The sequence below is a fragment of the Cuculus canorus genome, chromosome 8, assembly GCF_017976375.1.
Source record: "Cuculus canorus isolate bCucCan1 chromosome 8, bCucCan1.pri, whole genome shotgun sequence".
NCBI classification, from domain to species: domain Eukaryota; kingdom Metazoa; phylum Chordata; class Aves; order Cuculiformes; family Cuculidae; genus Cuculus; species Cuculus canorus.
The window spans coordinates 21,842,965-21,855,327 of NC_071408.1; positions in this window are offsets into that span (position 1 = coordinate 21,842,965).

The following is a 12,363-nucleotide window of genomic DNA, read 5'->3' on the forward strand; positions in this document are numbered from 1 at the left end:
CCAAGGAGAGTTTGCGCAGGTGATCCCATGACCTGAGCAGTAGCAGGGGTGCCAAGCACATCTCCATCTTTGCCGGATGACGGCGCAGTACCCAAGGTTGGGCTGCAGGTTTCTTCTCCACAGGAAATGCCCCCCAAAATCTGGGTGTCAATGGGAAGGAGGGAGGGCAGCACAACAGGCATTGCTATGCAAACAGTTCATCACAGAAAAGAGAGAAAAAAGCCTACACTAATGCACCACCTTCAAAGACCAAACCCTTGTGTTGACTTGCTGCATTAGGAGCTACTGCAACAGGGGGAAGGAGACTCACGTTGTGGCCACACTGCCCACTTGGGCTGAGGGTCTTGCATCCCCCTGAGTCAAGGAGGAGTCCAGCACTTGGGGTGCTCTGCCCTGACCCCCTCTCCTACCCCAACAACCTCTGCTGCCCCAGAGTGGCTGCAGAAGCACCTGCTGCAGGATGGGGCAACGGAATGGAGCGATGGGATGGGGTGATATCACACCATACGCTATGGTCTTTCCCCAGACAGCGGCTCTCCCCCAGCTCCTGGTGATGATCAGGGCTGCATTGCTCTGCCAGGAGTCCTGTTCTTGGCTCTTCCAAGCTGCCAAATCTCTATATTTCCCTGGCATCATTTAAAGTTTAAAGGCAGGGGAAAGGGAAAGAAGTAAAGCCGAGCTCAGAAGTAAGGCAGTTGAAAAGGGTGGGCCAAGGAGCTGTCATGCCACCCTTTCAGCTATTATACACCCGGTAGGTTCTCAAACACACAGCCTGCACGAGATAGCAAGAAGGCTAATTTTTCTTTAGCTGCAGGCAAAAAAAAAAAATCAATTAGAAGGTAACCTATTTTTCAACTCCTCCATTGGTATTTACTTAATTTCCTAAGGCTGGCTTGCCTGCCCTACAATGGAGGGGAGGGAGGCCATGTGCCATTAGGCTAAGCCTGGCTCTGGATTGCTATGGGGTTTACTTTGGTTTTAATTCAAGTGCTAAAGCCCAGGACAGCAGGTGTGCATGGGGACAGCAACACCCCTTGGGGGAGTACAGGGACCCAAGGCACCCCTGGGCACAGGACACCTCTGGGGCATTACAGGATAGCCATAGGCACAGGACACCAGGGAAGCAGGGGCACAAGACACCCCTGAGGGTGTATGGGATACCTGTGGCACACGGGCATAGGACAGCCAGGCGCCATACAGGACACCCATGGGCACATGGGCATAGGACACTGGGGGTGCACGCAGACAGGGACACCCCAAGGGTGTGTGTAGAGACACAGGACACCTGTGGGTACAGGACACACTCAGGAGGGGGCACAGGACACCCGTGGGCACAGGACACTGGGTGTGCATGGGGTCAGGGACACCTTCAGGGGGGTACAGGAACATAGGACATCCGCGGGCACACAGGCACAGGAGAGCTCTGGGGGTGTACAGGATACACGTGGGCACAGGACACCGGGGGTACACGGGGACAGGGACATCCCAGGGATGTGTACAAAGACACAGGACACCCATGGGCACAGGACACAGGATGCCATCGGGGGGCACAGGACACTCATGGGCACGGAACACAGGACAACCCGGGGCACACGGGACACTCGTGGGCGTGGGACACGGGACACCCATGGACACAGGACACCCGTGGACGCAGGACACAGGATGCCCTGGAGAGCATAGGGTGCCCCCGCGGGGGCACAGGACACTTCAGGGACATCCCAGGGATGTGTACAAAGAGACAGGACATCCATGAGCACAGGACACCCATGGGCACGGGACACCATGGGCGCAGGATTCTGTGGGCATGGGACACAGGACGCCCCGGGGAGGGGGCCCAGGACACCCGTGGGCACAGGACACAGGATGCCCCGCGGGCTCCAGGACACCCGCGGTCAGGGGCCGCCGCGGGTCGGTGCTGTCCCGCCTCGCGCCGCCAGGGGTCGCGGTTGCTCCGAGCGGCGGCTCCGTGCGCGCTGCCCCCCCTCCCCGCGGTGCCCGCGGCCGCCCCGCTCCGCCCGCCCAGGCGCGGCCCTTCCGGCGGGGCCAGCCGCCCGACAGCGGGGGTGGGAGGCCGTGGCCGGGCGCTCGGAGCCCTCGCCTGCCCCCCTCCCCGCCCCCGGCTCCCGCGGGCCCCTCGGGGGCGGAGGAGGGGGGGAGCGGAGGGGCGGGGCGAGCGCTGCGCCAATGGGCGCGCGGCGGTTTCAAGCGGCCCCTTCCGCGCCCCGCCCCGGGAGGGGGGGGCGGCCCCGCGGGGAGCAGCGCGCGACCCCGCCCCGCCCGCCCCGGCGCCAGCCCCGCGGAGGGGGCGGGGGGGCTTGGGTGAGGGGGGGCTGGTATTGAGAGACCCCCGCCCCGGGTAAAGAATGCAGCGTTATTAACTATGCAGTTTAATTAATCATGCGCGTACGGCATCTATCAGCCGATTGCGGCGACTTTCTTCGTAAAAAGCCTTTTGCTGTCTGGGTTTCGTACATTCGCTACGTTGGAAAAGACCTTTGAGATCGAGTCCGGCCGTACCTGTCCGCTACTAAACCATCCCTGAGGCTTCTCATCCACTAAACCATCCCTGAGCACCTCATCCATGTCGTTTAAACACCTCCAGGGATGGGGACCCAACCCCTGCCCTGGGCGGCTGTTCCAGCGCCCAAGAACCCTTTCGGTGAAGAAATCTTCCCTAATGTCCAATCTGAAGTGGGCAGCCAAGGAGCTGGTGCCGGGGGAGGCCTTGAACTCCACGCTGGCTGAGAAGCTGGTTACGGCAGCGGTGATGTTTTGGCGTGGTGGCTAATGCACACCGACCCGTCACCAGCCGGTACAGCTGCTCGGATAAACAGGAAACCCCAACGCAGCGGTTCCCGCGGGACCCAGAAACCCCAACCCCAAAGCGAGTGACTGACGCCTTCCGAAGAAGAGCAGCGACTCTGTGCAGGGCTGAGGTGGGAGAGGAGGTGGGTGGCAGCACCCACCGCTGCCGCCTGCTCGCCGCCACTGAGTCCATTTGAATGCGAGCCATGCAGAGCGCTCAGCACCGCCACTGAGGTGTGGAAATCTCACCCAGCCGAGGAGGGGTTTCTTCCTGCTAGCCAGACTGGGGGGGGGAAAGCTTTATTAGAAGATAGGGAAATTTTAGACACCAAATGGTAGGTCCTTGGTAGCAAACCCAAATCCGTCCCCTCTCAACGGCTGCTTTGCCGCCCAAGAATGCTATGAAATGGAGGAGGTGTTTTAAGGAGAGTATGGGGAGCTTGTGGTGCCCCAGTCTGCTGCAGGCCCTCTCCTGCCCTCCCCATAAGCATCTCCACAATCACTAGCAGTCCTAATGCCCTGGGGTTTGGCTTTCACATGCGAACAGGGAATGCGAGGCTGGCAGCAACCTGGAAACAAACAAACAACAAAAAAAAATCTATCGTTTGGTCACAATTAACATTCAAAATCCAACCCGCCAGCAGCCGTAGCAGTGCCTGGTGGAAAGATAGTTCCACAGATGGGCCGGGGGCACAGTGTGCTGTGCAGGAATGCAGCCGGCACAGGTCCTTGCCCGGCCGGGACGGCAGTGGTGCTCATCCACAGCAACACACTGCCCGCACGCCTGCCGCGGGCAAGAGCCACATCGCTTCGGAGCTTGCAGGGCTGTTAGACCTTAGCATTAGCTAATGAATAGACCCACGCATCTTCACAAGCATACAGCAAAATTAAGGCCGGATTTTTTTAATATTGTTTATTTTTGCAGGTGGTATTCCAGCAGAATAGTCCGAATGCACCGACAAACATCCTCCCCAGCAATGAGCACCCTAAGCAGCCCTGGGCAGGAGCCAGCACGCAGCAATGCAACCAACGGTTTGGGGAAGGGGCCAGGAGAAGGGGAGCTGCTCTAGGTCAGGAAAGCCCAACTAACCACCCGCGCTTAGGAGCATTTTGGTATCGTCACAAGCGGCGGTGGTAGGGGCTGAGGGCTCCTTTCTGCTCCTGAGCAGCCAGGGTGGGTGCGGGGATGTTGCCAGCCCAGGCCAGAGGCAATAAAGTGCTTGGAGTGATGCAGCAAAACAGGCTGGAGTTGCATGTCGAAATAAATCATCCATGGAAGCAAAGCAGAGAGGAGGAGGTTTTCTGCTCTCGCACCTCCCTGCTTCTAACAAAGCCTCGGAAACCCCAGGCAGGCAGCAGGAGCTGGGGCAGGATATGGCCATCCAGTGGCCCCGGCAGCCCTGGAGCAGGGCTGGCCCTGGTCAGGCACTCAGATGCTCCTGCTCTCCTGGGAGCAGGTTTCCCATCCCTTCCCAGCTCCTGTGGCTTCACCCTGTGGCAGGCAATGCACAGAGCTGCCAGGAGTGATAAAATGGCTGTCCCCCAAATTTATGGAGTTTATCTGTGAATAACTCTTGGAGGTGAAGCAGCTATTGAGCTTGGAAGGAAAAGGAGGGCTTTATTTCAGGATAAACTGCCCCAGGAATGAGGCAGGACAGGAAGGAGCCCAGCCCTAGCCCTGGGGACCGACAGTGACATGCCTTGTGCCCCCCAGCCCCTCGAGCTAGTAGGGATGGAGCATCACTGGGGCGAGCTCCCTGCTTGCAGGCACTGGAGAAAGCCAAAGGTTTGTTTCCCATCTGTACCATGTTTATTAGGAGCTAAGTCATGAAGAGGCTTTGGCACATCTCTGTCACTCCTGCCGAGCATGTTTAGCACAGTGGAGATCACTGCTTTTTCCAGTTGCACGTGCATGCCCGGGATTTCCACGCTGGCTGGGCGTTGCTCCCCATGCTCTGTTCCCACAGTGATCTTATCTTTCACTCCGCCCAAAAAAAAAGGTTGTATCGATGGGCTATGGAGCAGCATCCCGATTTCTGGGGAAGCGCAGCTGAGGCTGAGCAGGCTTGAGCCTCCCCCTCGTCCCCCCTCCCTGTTCTGCTGCAGTAACATCCATCCTAAGTTTCTGAGCCTCTTCTAATTTTGGAGGCCGTTAGCAAAGCAGGCGCTGTTGCAGCCAAATGAGACTGCCAATGTTTCCTTTAAAAGCTGCTTTCACTCCGAAGGACTCTTCTAGATGGTTTGCTTTTAATAGCAGGCTGCAGGGTGCAACGCCCAGCTCGTGGCTGGGCATTGGCTGGGTGGCATTGGGTGCAGGATTGGAGCTCTACACAGAGCTGCACGCATCCATCGTGGGCCACATCCATGCACCATGTGCACCTCCGCCTTCCCAGTTCAGACCAGCAAAGCTCCCACCGCGTTGCAGAGCCGATCCCCCTGCAGCCCACCCTTCCCTTCCCTCCCCTGCTCTTGGGAAAATCTTTAAGGCAGAGGGGGCCAGGTTCAGTCCCTAATTGTGCTAATAGCTCAGGGGAGAAGAAAAGGCCAGAGGAGCCTATGGAGAAATGGAAGCCAGCAAGGTCAGCGCACTGGTAGGTGTGAGCGCTTTGAAAAATCCAATTGCTGCTTCAGTATAACCAGATTCGGGAAAATGAAGCTGAAGTGTGAAAAATGAAAGCGAAAAGATAGGAACCAACCCACGGCTATTTATTCTAAAAATACTGACCTAAATACTTAAGCGCACATATAAAAGTAGTTGTCTTTGCTGATTTCCTTTATGAGGATCTCCTGGTTTGGTTATTATTTTGCTCAGAAACCAGAAGATGAGGCTTTTCGGAGACAGTAAGACCATGTCCTAGCCTGGCACTCCCAAGGAGTTTGCTGTATGCCCAAAACTTATCCAAAAACTCAGCTTTGAAGTTCATTCATTAGGCTAACGAGGCCCTTGCGCTTAGCAGCCCAGACCTCCGCTGATCAAAACAGGAGATGCTTCGGCTGGGTCTCATGCGATGGCGCCTGTGTTTGTTGCCAGGCATGACAACGGTGGTGGCTGGGGGCACGCTGTGGGCAGAGCAAAGCCCTGCAGGCTGCACCCTGGGCACGAGCAGTGCTTGCAGCAGGACAAGAGAGGCAGAGGGAGGCACTGGGGCAGCAGTCCCTGCACAAAGCTTCCCTTGGCTTGTGGCATGGGTAGACCTGGGCTGCAGTTACCATCGAAGCCATTGCACATGTCCGGGCTATTCACATCTGGGCTGTCCACATCGCGGCTGTTGTTCCCCCCGGCCTGTTGTTCCCCCCTTGGCTGTTGTTGCAGGCAGTGCAAGCCCCTGCCTCCTCCCCGCTCACCTGGCAGCAGCCAGGGCAGGGGTGCGAGGAGGCTGCCGACAGCCTGAGCACTGAGCCTAGCTTAGTGGTCCCAAGGGGCCAGCACAGAGGGGACACTGCAGAGGAGCATTGCTGTACCGCAGACAGCCCCTTAATTAGATACTTCGGAGTTTCCCACATCCCTGGAGGTGTCTGGGCCAAGTACTGGCCTGGATGGCAAGGAAACCCCAGGTGCAGCGCTCCATGCCTACAGACCCCGCACAGTCACGGCCAGATGCAGCACCGTGACCCTGCTCTGCAGGTCCTTCCTCAGGAAGATTATAGAGGAGCATTATGTGTGGAGGCAAAACGGATGGAGCAGCGGGCAGGAGTGCTGGGTCAGCAAGTCGCGCAGGCTAGACACAAGCGATGAGCGCTCAGAGGGAGAAGGAAGAGACCACGCTTAAAACAGTAAAGGTGAAAGCAGGCAGGGGGAAGTGGCTCCTTGCATGAAGGTCAGAGGGGCAGAACTGGTCACGGCATTTCCATATGACAAAGTGAAGGTGCAAGCCAGGAAAACATGGGCTCGATTAAAAGGCTTTTTTTTTTTTGAGTTAGGAAAAGGCATGCTTAGTGCATCGAGAGAGTGGGGAAGGTTCTGTGGTCCATGGCCTGGGGGCAAGCCCCACGCATGCAGCATCCTGCAGCTGACAGGATGGATGAATGTCGGCCAGGTCCCCTTGCTGCCTGTGGGAAGTGAGGTGGCTGTGCATGGCCACGCATCTAAGCAGAGCCAAGGCAAGGCCTCCAAGCAGAAAGAGCTGGTTTTGGAGCATGCTGCAGAGGGAAGTGTCCCAGAGGGCTCTGGCTTTGATGGCAGCCTACTGCCTTGGGCAGCCTCTCCTCCTGCTCCTGAGGTCCTCCTTTCTCCCAAAAAGCTCCCGGGTGGACGAAACCCTTGCAGGCAGTGGAGCCAGTTGGACCACAGCTTTCTGCTTAAAATAAATACCTATATTGCCACTGTGCTGGCAACAGATTTACAGCTCCATTCATGCACCCAATACTCATCCACCCTGCTGTGGAAGCACCTGTGGGGCCAGTGACAGCTGGGGGGAGGTCTGCTCCAAAACCTAAGGTCACCCTGCGGCCAGCTCTGTGAAGCATCCCAGGAAGGCAGAGACAAAGAGATGTTCCTGCCTGTTGCAGGGCACTGACAGGAGTGGCTGGCTTGGGGCTTTGCCTGCGGTGCCTATCGGGCAGGGACAGATGGAAGAGGTGACAGATAAGAGACTCAGCGCAGAGAAGAAATGGGAGTGATAGGACACAAAGGCGCTGCCCCAACAGAGCAAGGAGGCCTGAGACCAGACCCAGCAAAGCTGGATTCAGATCTCTTAATGCTGGCCAAGCACCAGCTCTCCACCTAAACCCCCCCTCCCCGAGGGCAGGGAGGGAAAGAACCCACCGACATTGAACTGCAGATACCTACTTAGTGCAGTGGAGTTCCTGCCTGGCTCCCAAGGCAGCTGACAACAGCAAGGGAGCAACCTTTTGTTTGAGGACTGCTGACACTTCTCAGAGGCCATCTCTGCAGGACGATGGATAGGAAACCCCAAGACAGGCCCCATGCAGTTGACTACAGGGGCTGCAGGCTCACACAGCTCTGCTGGTAGCCCCCAGGAAGGTCTCAGCTGTACCACTGCCTAGGAGACTCATGGGCAGCACTTAAATGTGACTCTCTGCAGCTTCCTCGTCCCATGCCAATGCCCTGCTTGGCTCCACGTAGCTGCCACCAGAGCCCAGCTGCAGAGAATGAGCAAGATCAGACCCAGTGCAGCATGGCAATGCCACTGTCACCAGTAGAAGCCAGGCTGGGGGTTATCCTCGTGCCACTGTCCAGGGCAAGACTGCAGTTCCTGCATGCTGGTTTGCTTGGGGAGGGGATATTTAACTGCAAAACATCTCTTGCCAAAAGATATGGCCTAGCAACAAGGCAGATGAAGACCAGGAGAACCTGACCTGCCCAGAATGGCTGGCACTGGCAGGAGGTGGGCAAAGGTGACACTCCATCAGGGCTGTGGGGTGACAGGTGCCTGACATTTGTGTGCCTTTGCATAGCTTGCCCCATTCTTCAGGAGACCAACCACACACCAGGATGCAAGTTTGGGCTCGCAAGTTGTCTGTGCTCCTCAAGACGGGGAAGTCCTGCTCCGGGGCTGTTATCTTTGGTGCTTTCTCCCTTCAAGTCTACCTCTGTTTGCCTCCTCTGCAATGACGGGAACTCGCAGAGTTAAAATCCCAGGAGAGCCAGCTCTGGGAATGCAGAGCCACATCCCAGCCTTCCTGGCAGCTGGGGAAAGCCCGGGAGCTGTGTCCCACATGGGTGCTCCTGCTCTGCACTTCACAGTGCCTGCCTGCAGCAGAGGTTAATGCAGGTATTGCGAGTAAGGAATCCGAGCCACCACGCAGGGAACTACTGGGGAATAGCTGCTGCTCTTTACATTCACAGCCCATCTATTTTGCAATAACTTCACCGTGATGTTCCCACGTAGACAAGCCTAAGCTAGCATAGATAATGAAATGGGTTAAAGGAGACAGGCAGAGAGAGAGGAGAGGAGCCAGCAACTGGTAGTAAATCGGGGAGAGAACAGCATTACTTTAAATTCAAGGACTTGGTGGCAGGGCAAGTTTGGTTTATGCGGAGAGGCATGGGGCTTAGAGGGTGAGACACAGTTTGAGAAGACAGAACTGTCCCCTTAGCAGAGCCACCAACCCACATGTGTCCCCATCTCCCCCCTGTCCAGCTCCTCCCTGTCCCCCCATGCCTGCCTCATGGGTGTTACTGGGAAATAAGCTCAGCCAAAGGCACCCATCCCAGGTGGTAAAGGGTGGTTGAGGGATCCCAAAGGAGCTGACAGCCTGGCAGGGCAGGCAGCAGGCTCTGCTCCATGGGCCGAAGGTCCTACCAGACCCTGTCATCTTGTGGTCAGGGCCCAGGGGACCCACCTGCTGTAACTCCCCCACCTTTGGCATGGGTTTCGAGACAGTCCAAACAAGCTAATTAAATCCTGCTCTGCTTAATCAGACATTGAACACCAGTCAGAAGAAATTAATCTCGTGTTTTATTAGATGCTGTTTGAAGTCGCTTTTGGCACCTCATCCTTGGTTCTCATCTCCTTCTGGGGAAGGAAGAAGGATATCTGTGGGGAAGAGCGAGGGTGCAGCAGATGGCAGCAGGGATGATTCAGGGGCTCAAGGAAGAAGCTGCAATTCCAGTGGCATCCCTGGGGGAATGAGACACCTCTCCCTGCATCCCACAGCCCACCTCCTCCCCGTGGTTGAGAGTCTGTGAGCCAGGCAGGCATCCCAAAAATACGTGTTCCTCTGCATTGCATGCTAATGGCTCCGTGCGATAGGTCCCACCGCAATTAAAGCACACAGAGTGTTAATATGCAATGTCGAGAGGCCACTATTCCCACAGCTACTCCCTCCCAAACCTGTCCTTCCTGCTGTGCATCCCTGCCCACGGGGATCCCACAGGAGCCCCAGCAGAGTCACTGGCAGTGCCCGGTGCATTTATGCCTTCCTCCTGCTGTGCCTGGGGGATGCTGCATTTCTTCCCCCCCGGAACCCCACATGGGGCAGCTCTTTCTCCTGCCTTCAGGCTCAGCAGAGTAGGGTCTGTCCAGTACCCACCAGGCGCGTGTTGAGCAACATAAACCCAGTAAAGAAGGCACCCCAGCAGCTGGGAGCAGTCCACAGTCGGGTGGTTAAAACAACCAAATGGACTCTTGGTTTGGGGTCTTTAACGAATTCTGATTCCATAACTGCTGCAACCCAAGAAAATCTCCCAATAAAGAGAAAGCCTGGCCTAGTAAGGTAGCACACAGGTCACCCTCTGAGTCTTGGGAGCACTTGGTAGCCATGGTACATCCTCCTGCACCTCAGCTAGACAGAGCTGCTGGCTTTGGGTGTGGGGATGTCTTTCTTTTCCTAAATTTCTTGTCATAACTTGCGTTAGAACTTTGCAGAGCCATTTAATTGTGTTCTGTGGTGGTGATGATATGAAATTAGTCTCCCTTCTGATCTTTAGCTAAGTTGGTCCAAAGCACCAGCTTATAATTTGCTCTAATCATCAGGCCATGGAATATGCGAATGCAGGGCTGGTACCTAGTGAATTCACACGGGTTGGGAGTTTCCGCCCTTGCTATGCCAGCATTTGGCGACTGGCGAGTCGGGCTCTGCTGCCCTGGGATGGCAGTATTCGTACTTTCTCTTGGTGCCGCTTATGGGAAGCTTTCCATCAACTGCTCTTCTCCATCTCCCCTAGCAACAGCCAAGAACCAGAGCTGGTCTGGGGGAGAGGAGGGAGAGCAGAGGCAGCTTCCTAACCCCCAGGCAGCTTTCTGCTCTGAACATGCTGGACATGTCCTCCCCTCCTGGCTGGAGACCTGCAGTCAGACCGCTGAAGGCACCTACAGAAGCAGAGATCCTGGCTCCCATCATATTTCCCTGGACTTGCTTTGTGTCCCAAACAACCCCAGCGGTCAAAGAAAAGAGGTGGCTGCGTTCTGCCTACTCACCTATCCCAGAAAATAAAGGAATTAAAAGAAAACAAGCTCCTGATGGACAGGAGAATCTTTTGGGCACGGAGAAGCCTTTTTGCTGCTGAAGGCACGGTGACGATCATGCCGGTGGCATTAATACTTTCCACCTCCATACAGAAAGTGCAGAATATGAGGGTATTATTTTTAACCAAGGATATTTAGTGAGTGCCTCACGTGCTGCCGGTGGGTCAAATTTATCCCATAGCCTCAGTCCCAGGGGAAGCTCCCAGTTATTTTTGAGCACATCAGAGCAGCAGAGGAGCAGAGGGATGCAAAGGCTTGGGAGACATAAAGTCTGGGATTTGTCTAGCCTGGCCCTCGGGTCTCTGCCACAGAGGCATGCATGGAGCAGAGCCCCTAACGCTGGTCTCATCATCTCCACCGTCACCCCAGCCTCCACCCTGCAAAGCAAAACTTGTGGAAACCACCAGCTTGTGCTCCTTCTTCTGAGAATCTCAGATGCCTTCAAGTGTCGATCTTTTTCGACCTACCGCATTGCGAGGAGATAATTCTTTTTTCTTTCCCCCCTCGTTTGTTTTAAACCTTGCTTTAAAGCGAGTTTGGCCCTGCTCAGGCAGGTCCCGGTGGCCATGAACATTCCCACGGGTGCTGCAGCAGTGTCTGCCACCCGAGAGGCTCCTGCGGCCCAAGGCTCCGTGCCCCGAGGCTCCCTGCCCTCGCTGGGCACACACAGCCCTGCTCAAACTCCTCCAGCATTTGCAGGATAAAGCTCAACGCGTCCAACTCCCAATTTTAACGACCAGTAACAAACCGCACACCCCCCACCCAGCGCACACCCTCCATCGCTGCTGGTTTTTTGTTCAGCGACTCATTTCGGAGGTAGAGGCGAGGCCGGGGCAGGGGGAAAACAGCTCTTTGAAGCCTTTATTTTCGTGCTGCTCCAACATCTGCTCCCGTGGAAGCTCCCACCGGCAGCGGGGACGGCCGCTCTGTTCGGGGGACCCCCACGGGAAGCTCTGTCCGTGGGGCGAGGGCTGGGGGGCTGCTCGAGCTTCCGGCGGGGAGCGAAAGGGCTCCCTACCCTTCTGTGCGGGACCGGGACCCCCCGCTCCGCACTCACCCCCGCGGGGGCACCTTTATCCCACTTTGTTTTTAAGGCAAACGAGGCAAACCCCGCAGCGCGCCGTCCCCGCCGTCCCCGCCCGCCTCGCCTAGCCTCGCCTAGCCTAGCCTAGCCTCGCCCCGGGACCGGAGGCGCCGGAGTCGGCGTCGGGGGGAGCCCCGGGGCTGCTCCGGCCCCGCCTCCCCGCGGGTCCCGCCCGGCGCCGCGGCCGGAGGCAGCGCCCGCCCGGCCGCACCGACACCCCCCCCCGCGGCGGGCGGTTTCAAGGCCCCCCTCCCGAGGTCTCCGTGGCGCCGACCAATCGGCGGGCGCTGCGCTCCGCGGCCCCGGCGCCTTAAAGGGCCCTTGCGCGGTGCCGCGCCGGGGGGGCGCTAGGACCGCGCGGCGCCGCTCCCGCCGCCTCCGGAGGGGGGCGTGTCGCTTCACGGCGCCGCCCGTGCTCGGCGCGGATTGGCCGGTCCGGGCACTCGTCGGCGGGGGGGGGGGCGGCGCGCGGCGCGGCCACGTTCGGGTGCGCGGCCAGCGGCGCGGCGAGCGGCGGGGCGATGGGGGCGCGGCGGCGGCCGG